Below are 8,867 nucleotides of genomic sequence, written 5' to 3'. Positions count from 1 at the left end.
AGAGATGATTTTTATTTGTAGGTACTCATGATTCTAGTGAGGGTAGGTTAGGTTTCTAACGGGCTGGGTAACTGCCTCTCACCGTCCTGCCCAACACTTTCCTGCGCGTCCTCCCGACCCGGGGGCCTGAGCCCCTCACCGTCCCCGCTTCCGTTGCCCCGCCCCTGCAGGGCCCCAGGCCCGCCCCCCTTCCTCGGGGGTGGGGCTCCGCGCGCCGGGCTCCCGGGCTGAGAGCCGAGCCCCCGCCTCGCCGCCGCAGACCTGGAGTCCTCGCGCGCCTGCAGCCGGGAGCCGGCCCAACCCCCGCCCTCCGACCCACACGTGAGTCCAGCCCGGTCGCCGCCCGGGGCGGCTGCGCCGTGGGGATTGAGCCCCACGCTGTAGGACTGGAGGGAGGGGACCGAGGAGCGCTTTTCGGCTCCTCCCATTTACTTTGAAACCGAAAGCGCCGCGGCGGCAGGAGCCCCCCGCCGGGCTGCGGGGACCCGGGCCTGGCTGCCTGTCCCACTCGAGCCCGGCGAGTCCCTGACGGCCGCCGGGAGGGCGCGTGGGGTGGTCGGAAGGAGGCGACGGGGCCCGGACCCGGGGTCGCGGGAAGCCGGCGGAGCAGGTGGTCCTTGATGCGGGCGAGTGGGTGCGGCGTGGGGGGCACCTGGATTCCGGGGCCCGGAGCGGGTTTTCTTAGCAGAGGAGGGGTGTGGCGAGGACGCAGACTGGGTGTCCCGAGCCGGGGAGCGGCTCCAGGGCGTGAGTGTGAACTGGAGGGGCCAGGTTCGGGTCGGGGTGCGCAGGCGGGGGAGGACCTTAAGGCGTACTCCGCATACCCGCACTGCAAACCCCTGGCTCCCCCTCCATGCCCTTAGGTCCCCCCTCTTTCCACGTTTGCATGACTTTACAGCCAAAGTATTCTAGAGTGAAACTTTAATGTTGGCATGAATGCAAACCTCCAAGAACTGTTCGATTGAGCGTGCTCATTTAGAACCACCCTCACCCCCAGCCAAGGGGAGCTCAGAGGGGTCTTGCAGGAAGCCAAGACTCACAGATGTTGAAATGAGTTACCCTGGGACACACAGAGAATTGGTGGAAACCAGATTGCCTCTCCCTCGTTACTGCTCTGCAGGGTTTTGGCAGTTCTGAGAATTTTCAGTGAATACTGGGACCACGCTGTTGCCACTAACACCACTGGGCGTCTCCTCCGACTCTCTCGGCTGGTTCTGCCCCCTCCTGCAGAGTTTCCATATTTGGCTATTTCAGATTTACTTTCATCAGAACTCAGTTACCTCGCTGTGGCAGGCAGGGTTGCTCTGGGCTCGCGGTGGGGTTGGTGAAATGAGGCGTGGCTCCTGCCCGGACTGCCCCCTGCGCACCCCACCTTCCACAGCGCCGGGCTCTGACCCGAGTCCCTTGAGGACAGGCCTCTAGTAACCAATGGGATTAAGTAAATATTTATTGGACACAGGTGCTGGGTGAGAACTGTGGTTGGGTCAGTGGAATGCATTCCTCCTTTCAGAGATATTTGCATTTTAAAAGGAAGACACAAAATAAAAAGAAATTGGTTGCAGTGCTTCTGGAAGTAGAGCAGTTCTGGGGGTGCGTGAGATAATTTTAGGCAGGGAAAGGCTGGGCTAGAACCTCTCAAATCCAGAGTGCAGCTGCCTGCTCTGCTTTACACACAGACAGCTGAAGACAGGAGCGTTAGCACAGTTGATGGTTTGGGTGAAAACCTTATCATCTAAACACTCCCACCTCCAACTCTAATTTGAACTGGAGAGACAGAGATTGCTGTAGAAAAAATGAATGTGAGGTGAAAGCAGAAAATGTCTAGCTTTATCAAGGTGCTTTTGTTTTGTTTTTGTTCTTGCTTTGAACTCAGTGGAATGGGTTGGTGCTCAGACTCTGGAACCTCTTTCCCTGGGTCCTGGACAGACGCTGGAACCTCTTTCCCTGGGTCCTGGACGTAGGCAGGAGAAAGCCTCCCATCTGGGTGGTGATGGAGGTAGTGACTTTCTCAGGTCCTCGGGTCAGAGGTCTGTGGCTGGGGTAAAGAGAAAGGCGGGCAGTGTTTCCATCAGTCCGCTAGCGTCACCTGAGTACCCACTGGCTGTGGGCAGCAGAGTAGTGGAAACAATATGGAAAGGAGATTGAGTCCCGTCCGATGGAAGTACTAACTGTAGGGACTGAGATATTTCAGTGGAGATGCCTGCAGAGTGAGGGAGCTGGATGCCTCTGAGTCAGTGCCATTAGGCCAGCCATGGGAAAGACTTGTCAGCATTTAGACAAACAGACCTCCTGTGATTATCTCAGCTTTACTGGAGAGGACCCTGAGGAAAAACTAATAGTGCCTTGTTTATAAAGCTCTTTCCTTTTCAAAGCATTTTGTCATTGCTCCTCTCATTTTGTTCTCCACGATACCCTTGTGATTGAAGCCAAAGCAGGATTATTCTCCACATGGCCCAGTTGGTGTGGGTGAAGCACTGAGAAGTGAAATAACCCTTTGGGCTCCACTGCCGGGCCAGGCCTGGGTCTCCAAGGACTCCGGTTCCTCTGCTCCAGGCCCTTCACCCTGGTTTCTCAGAGAGCTACATCTGCCCAGCTTCCTCTCAAGAAGGGTTAACAAGGGGAACCAGACTCTAATAATGCATGTATGGTCTGTTCCCAGCAACGCAGAGCAAGTTCTCCTCCAGACTCTGACCTGGCCACGGCATGAACAGACACCCACTCTGTTAGTTCTACTTCGGTTAGTGAACTCAGGGCAAGACCTGTGTCTGGTCTTGTTTGTATTCTGGCATCTGGCACAGAGGAGGCCTAAACAAATGTTGGCCTTGAATTCATTTGAGCCGTGTCTCCCTTGGGCTCTGAGCTGCCAGGGCCTGATGGCTGGGGAATGTGTGCTGAGTGAGGCTCTGGAGAGACAGGTTGAGCTGCCAGCAGGACTTGCTTAAACCCCCGAAGTCAGAATAGCACCGTCCAGTTGAGAGATAGTCTGTCTCACCTGATGAACTTCTCACTGCCTCCCTGAGAGAAGGGAGAGACGAGTGCTGTTCCTTCCACTTTACCTGGCTGCAAGCCAGACCTCAGAAGTGACTTGAAGGATCTCACAGCACGTAGGGACCGGCCAGGACTGCAGCCCAAGTCTTCAGGCTCCAATCCGTGTGCTCTTCTCATAGTTTTGTAGCTAGAGGAAGCCAGGATTCTGGGCAGGAGGGCAAGGGAACCAGAAAGGCATGCATCAAAGGCTGCCTGACACCTCTGTCACTGATCCGGGGTCTTTAATAAGAGCTAACAGACCAGGGGAAGGGGATCAGTAGCCGACTCTGCCTCTGAACTGCTCTTCCTGTCCAGGTGGTGGCTTTTTCTGACGTTCCTCTGGGGCAGGAGCTATCACCCCAGCAGAGTGTAGTAGGTGGATGGGTCTGTGTGTGTGTGTGTGTGTGTGTGTGTGTCAGGGTTAGAGGGGAGCAAGCTGCAGGGCAGAAGTCATCCCCAGGGCTGTTGAGGCCACGGTCGGGCCCCAGTGAGTTTGTTGCTTTGCCCAGAGCAAAGCTTTTTGGAGGGTCACACAGAGGTTTTTTCCCCTAGAGTCCCCGGTAGGCCCTGTCTTGTGAGGAAGTGGGCTGGAGGGCCAGGGGAAAATAAAAGTGAAAATACTTAGTGGTCCTCATAGAAAAATTCAAAGTCCATTTGCAGTGACAGTGACGAGCACTTTCTGCATTTTGTTACCTGGAGGCAAGCGGTGGTACAGGCTTAGATGGCGCTGTAGCAAGAGCAGTGTGCACCCAAGTGTCCGCGCAGGTTCTGTGGCCCTGGGGTTACTGATGGAGCCCAGTGAGCGGCCCTCCCCGGGGGTGGGGAGATAGGTGCTTGTGGGAGGAGGTACCCATCTCTCTTCCGGCAGATCCTCATGCCTTGTTTCTTTTTTTCTTTTTTTAAGAATGTATTTTTAATTCCTCTAGCTTCTTGATTAAATTACCATCTTTTTTTTTTTTTAGATGTTGGGGGTAGGAGTTTATTAATTTTATTTATTTATTTTTGCTGTGTTGGGTCTTCGTTTCTGTGCGAGGGCTTTCTCCAGTTGTGGTGTGCAGGGGCCACTCTTCATCGCGGTGCGCGGGCCTCTCAGTATCGCGGCCTCTCTTGTTGCGCAGCACAGGCTCCGGACGCGCAGGCTCAGTAGTTGTGGCTCACAGGCCCAGTTGCTCCGCGGCATGTGGGATCTTCCCAGACCAGGGCTCGAACCCGTGTCCCCTGCATTAGCAGGCAGACTCTCAACCACCGCGCCACCAGGGAAGCCCCATGCCTCGTTTCTTGACACAGATTCCGTCAGCTTCCCTCCTTGCCAGTTCAGAACATCCCTGGAATTTCCCCGATAGCTTTTTTTTCTCTCAAGGAAAAGGTGCTCTCCTGACCAACGGGAGGGCACCTACTCCACCTACACCACTGATGCAGCTCTCTCCTCCCTCGGAGATGGAGTTGGAGACGATTCCCTTCATAACTCCCTGGCCACTGACTCCTTCCCCTCGACCACATGCCCAGTCTCTTAAACAAGAAGACCCCACATTTCCTCTCCCTTTCACTGACTAGCTCCTAGAAAGAGCAGCCAGCACTTGCCCTCGCACTTGATGCTCTCTTCCTCACTCGGCACCATGCACCTGCCCTGCTGCTTACATTGCCCTTTGCAAGGCTTCCAGGGCTTGGTAATCCTCAGTCGCCAGCCTGCCCTGCAGCTGTTGCTCAGCTCCTTGGAGGGGGCCACACCGTCCCCACTGACGTTTCCTTCCTTGACCTTGAGCTTCTCATCCTCCTCCTGCCCTATAAGTGCCAGAATGGGGCCAACACTGTGTCCTCGGGCTGGCTTGCCATTCCTACGCTCCTCTCCCTGGAACCCTCCTGTGCACCCGAGGTTAACCAGCGCTCTTAAGGAAAGGCTGATCAAGTCTCCACCTCTCACCCAGCTCTCTTCTTGGCCAGTTTGATTTGTGATGGATACACAAAATCCTCACCGTGATGTTTCAGGGGCCCCTTAGATACTTTTCCCAAACTGCCTCTTCCTCCACGTTCAACCTAACCCTTGCAGAGATCATTGCTGTCCCTTAGCCACCTCTGTCCTGTCTCTCCCCAGCCTGTCCTGATCTACTGTCTATTCCCACGGCTGCTACCTGAGTTCCCGTCCGCCCCCCACTTTTTCCTGTACTACCTGAACTGTCCATTCACTAGCTTTCCTTCCCTTCTGTTTTCTCTTCCACACGGTTGCAGAGGGGACTCCTTAATGCATAGTCTAATCAAGACCTACTTCCACTAATGACGTAGTGGGAATAGTATGGATTTCAGAATCTGGAAAGCTTGGGTTCAAATCTGGATTTATGGCTTGCTGGTTGTAGTTGTATGATTTGGGCAAGTCGCCCAACTTCCATGAGCTTCTGTATTCCCACCAGTAAACAGAGATAGTAATGTCACCCACTTGGGGTTGCTGGAAGGATTAAATAAGGCAAAATATACATAGAGCCTAGTGTATGGCGGGTTCAATAAAGCTGGTTTTCTTCTTCCACGTGATTGACAGCATAGGGAGTTGTGGGGTCTCTGGGGAGGTGGAAAATATGTGTCTAGCCTCAAGGCATTCAAATTTAAATTAAAAACAGACAAGCGCAAGAACTGCCACATATCAGGGTAGATCATTATTTAAACTAGCTTATTGCTGTCGCTTTGCAATCTCTAGACCAGGCCAACCTCAGGGGCCAGAGTCGGTGAACTGGGATGGTGCAGGGCATGGTGGGGATAAGTTGGGCCGAGCCCTTGGCAGGCAGAGGGCAGAGAAGGGGACTGGCAGCATGAGATAAAGGAGGCCCAGCCCCAGGGGGTGGGTTTCAGGGGCAGGTTTCCAGTCGTTTAGAAGGACTTGTGGGCAGAGCAGTGCAGCCTTGGAGGAATCATAGTGCTGGGCGGGGAGGCAACATAGGGACCCCACAGAAGCAGTAAAATGGATTTAGGAAGCAAAATACAGGCACTGGCTTGGTCACCAGGAGCAGAGCCATTACTTCAGTGGGATCCAGCTGTGAAGTCAGAACAGAATGAGGAGTGAGGCTGACTTGGGGCAAAGCTGCCCTCTCTGTGCGCCCTTCCTAAGGAGGATGGCTTGGAACAGCCAGGCTATGTTCTGAGCCTCCGTTAGAGGAGTCCTTGGTGCTGGAGGATGGAGGCAGGGGGTGGGGTTAAGCTGAGCAGGTCACAGAAGTCCCTCATCTGCCTTCAGGTTGTTGGAACTCTGAGGAAGAGGCTGCTCAGATATCTGTGGTACAGCCTAGGAAAATTTCCCGTGCTTGCCTGCGTTCAAGGCAAACTGATGTACCATGAAGGGAAAGCTTGAGCGTTAAGTAGATGCAGAATAAATAAAAGAAGTGATTAAGCAACTGGATGGGATCATTCCAGGAAGCCCTCCTGAGGAGTGAGGAAGGTGGACAGATGGGAGGGAGAGGAGGGCATGTTGAACCATGGGCAAAGGCATTTCTGAGGGATAAAGGAAGGAATGAATAGTTGTTCTTAATGTATGGGAAGTAGATTATTCTAGAGCAGATTGATGTTGAGTTGGTTTATATGAAAAAAACCCTAATAATTTGGGATGTTGCTTGAACCTCTCCATAGAACTCCCATAGACTTCCTCAAAAATGCCCAGTGCCATGTATTTGCTTTGGACGGGCAGACACTAAATTCTTTCAATCTTTCCGTGATGCTTACAATTCCATATGACTTCAGTGGTTCACTGACACTAGGTCTTTCTAACAAGTGTGACTTCTGTAACCCCTGTCTCTTCCACCTCATAACTGTAATGCTGAATTTTCTCAGTGTCAGCTCTTTTTAGGCCATGTTGAACAGTGGCCGGGCCTCCTACACCTGACTTATCTATTCCTAACTTTCTTCACATCGTTTCTCCTTCCTGGAACGCCTCCTGTTTTAATCTACTAATCCATGCCCCTCTCACTCTTTTCAAAGAAAACTCAAAATTTGTTTCTCGTTAGGAAGGCTGGTCTCCAAGACCATGCCCAGGTTCAGTGATTTGCTAGGAGGACTCACGGGATTCAGCATGTAGTCATAGAGCTAAGATTTATCACAGTGAAAGGATACAAAGCAAAATCAGCAAAGGGAAAAGGCTCATGGGACAAAGTCCAGAGGAAACCAGGCACCAGCTTCCAAGTGTCCTCCCCCAGTGAACTCACATAGGACGTGCGTAATTCGTCCAGCACTGAACTGTGACGACACGTGTGAAATGTTGTCTATCGGGGAAGCTCATTAGAGACTCAGTGCCGAGTATTTTTATTGAGGACTGGTCATGTAGGCACCCTCTGCCTAGCATACAACCAAAATCTCAGACTTCCAGAAAAAACCAAAACAGATGTTCAGCCTAAATCACATTGTTTGCACAGTTCAGGCACAATGAGCAGCTCAGGGTGGTGAGAGCCCGCCCTTTCCAGACATCAGCCAAGGCCCATTCTTGTAAGCAGACCTTTCTAGGGGTAGCAGGTGCAGGCCTGCTATATTAACCCTTTTCTGCACAGCTTCCCTGCATAATCCCACCTCAGTGCCTAACTATCGTTATGCTATAGAGAGAACCACCCTAGATAAGGGGCCAGAAGACCTGGGTTCCAGCCCAACATGGCCACCTACTGCTGGGTGACACTTTGGATCCCTCAAACTCTATTTTCCTCATTTGGAAAAGGAGAGTTGTAATTCTTGTTTGTAGAGTTCAAGGGTGACTGTGACGATCAAGTGAGATGGCGGAGTGGGTGTCCATGCCCCTTGGTTGATCACCTACTGTGTCTAGGGCCACGTGTGAGCGTGGGGGGTACGGAGGGAAGCGTGGTGAAGTGGCTTTGATAGGAGACAAGCCCGAGGTTGAATCCCAACCAAGCAATTGCCAGCTCCGTCACCTTGAACACGCTCTTCAATCTCCCTGAGCTTCAGGACCCGATCTGTAAAATATGAACATGAGTAATGAAACTAGTACCCATCCCTCATTGGCTTGCTGTGCCGACTGAGTGGAACAACCCATAGAAAGCATCTAGCCACAGTATCTAGCACACCGTAGGCACCCAAAGTGGCAGCTATTCATTTACTCAGACATTTGAGTGGTTGCTCTGTGCCAGCACCTTGAAAAAGACACAGTCCCAGCCCAGCTTTCTATTTGCTCATGCAGACTAATACTGAACAGATAATTACATTAAAAATGAATGTAATCATACGTGCTATGAAGGAGAAGTACAGAGTGATGATAGGGCGTGTACTGAGGAAGAAGAGGCTGATTAGCTGAATAGTGATGCTTAAGCTGGGCTTGGATGAGCTTAGTCCCGTGAGAAGTGGGGGGAGGGAGGAGAGGATGTTTCCAGCAGAGACAGCAGCTTGAGCAAAAGGAGACCAGCCTTAGGGCGAAGGCTGGAAGGAAGGAAGGTTCTCCTCTCCTGTGAGGAATGGCAAAAAGGCCAGAGAGCCTGGAGAATAAGGGGTGGGGAGGGAGATAACCTGGAGAAGTGGGTGGGACCTTGGTAGCTCAGTTAAGGGTTTGGAACTGTGAGAGTAATGGGAGGCTGTGGAAAATCTGTGTGAGTGAGAACACCTTGGCTTTTTCAGAGGCTAATCAGGCTGCTGTGTGAGGGATGCTTTGGGGGAGTGAGTGGGTGAAGAGAGACCAGCCACAGGAGGGGAGGGGAGGGGAGACCAGCCACAGGAGGGGAGGGGAGGGGAGACCAGCCACAGGAGGGGAGGGGAGGGGAGACCAGCCACAGGAGGGGAGGGGAGGGGAGACCAGCCACAGGAGGAGATGGGAGGGGAGACCAGCCACAGGAGGGGACGTGAGGGGAGACCAGCCACAGGAGGAGATG

At 52.9% G+C, this 8,867-nt stretch overlaps 1 protein-coding gene across 3 annotated transcripts in view; it reads left to right on the top strand.

The window, feature by feature from the left end:
• Positions 1-230: 230 nt before the first annotated feature.
• TRAF5 (TNF receptor associated factor 5) overlaps positions 231-8,867 on the top strand; it is a 47,577-nt gene continuing 38,940 nt past the window's right edge. Inside the window, exon 1 of one of the 3 annotated variants that reach the window (XM_059076104.2) lies at positions 231-321. The gene's annotated coding sequence lies outside the window, so the exon portion shown is untranslated. Of the gene's footprint in view, positions 322-486; positions 611-8,867 lie in introns of those variants that run through there. The other 2 variants (XM_059076114.2, XM_067027796.1) reach the window with 2 other exon arrangements.

The sequence above is a fragment of the Kogia breviceps genome, chromosome 1 (genome assembly GCF_026419965.1).
Source record: "Kogia breviceps isolate mKogBre1 chromosome 1, mKogBre1 haplotype 1, whole genome shotgun sequence".
NCBI classification, from domain to species: domain Eukaryota; kingdom Metazoa; phylum Chordata; class Mammalia; order Artiodactyla; family Physeteridae; genus Kogia; species Kogia breviceps.
The sequence above is the reverse complement of the archived record's forward strand: the minus strand, read 5'-3'. Positions and strand labels throughout refer to the sequence as shown.